General features: G+C 24.0%; 1 pseudogene; it reads right to left on the reverse strand.

Moving 5' to 3' along the window:
* Positions 1 to 392, reverse strand: part of LOC107675237 (uncharacterized) — a 10,668-nt pseudogene that overhangs the window by 639 nt on the left and 9,637 nt on the right.

Below are 392 nucleotides of genomic sequence, written 5' to 3' on the forward strand. Positions count from 1 at the left end.
ATTTATTTATCATATGACCCCTTTAAGATAAATAAATAAATAAAAGAAAGCTTATTGGAACCAGTAAGAATTTACATATTATTTTCATAACAGTAAAGCACTGTTCCTCTTCATTACCATAATATGCCTTCATGTTTTACTTTTTAGTTTTTTTTGGAATGCCCAGATTTCTCATGCGTTTTGAATTACTTTTTAAATTATTTTTTTATCATTATTAGCAGTCCAGATATTCAAAATATTAAATCAGGGCTCCAGACTGCTCCATTTGATATTTTAACTGTAGTTTAAGTTTGAGTTATAGTTTGTCATGTGCTTCTGTCATTTTTATTAGTTTTATTACATTTTTTTTTATATATATATATATATATATATTTCTGATAGTTTTTTTTTTC

The sequence above is a fragment of the Sinocyclocheilus anshuiensis genome, unplaced genomic scaffold (assembly GCF_001515605.1).
Source record: "Sinocyclocheilus anshuiensis isolate Anshui unplaced genomic scaffold, SAMN03320099.WGS_v1.1 scaffold532, whole genome shotgun sequence".
Lineage (NCBI taxonomy): Eukaryota > Metazoa > Chordata > Actinopteri > Cypriniformes > Cyprinidae > Sinocyclocheilus > Sinocyclocheilus anshuiensis.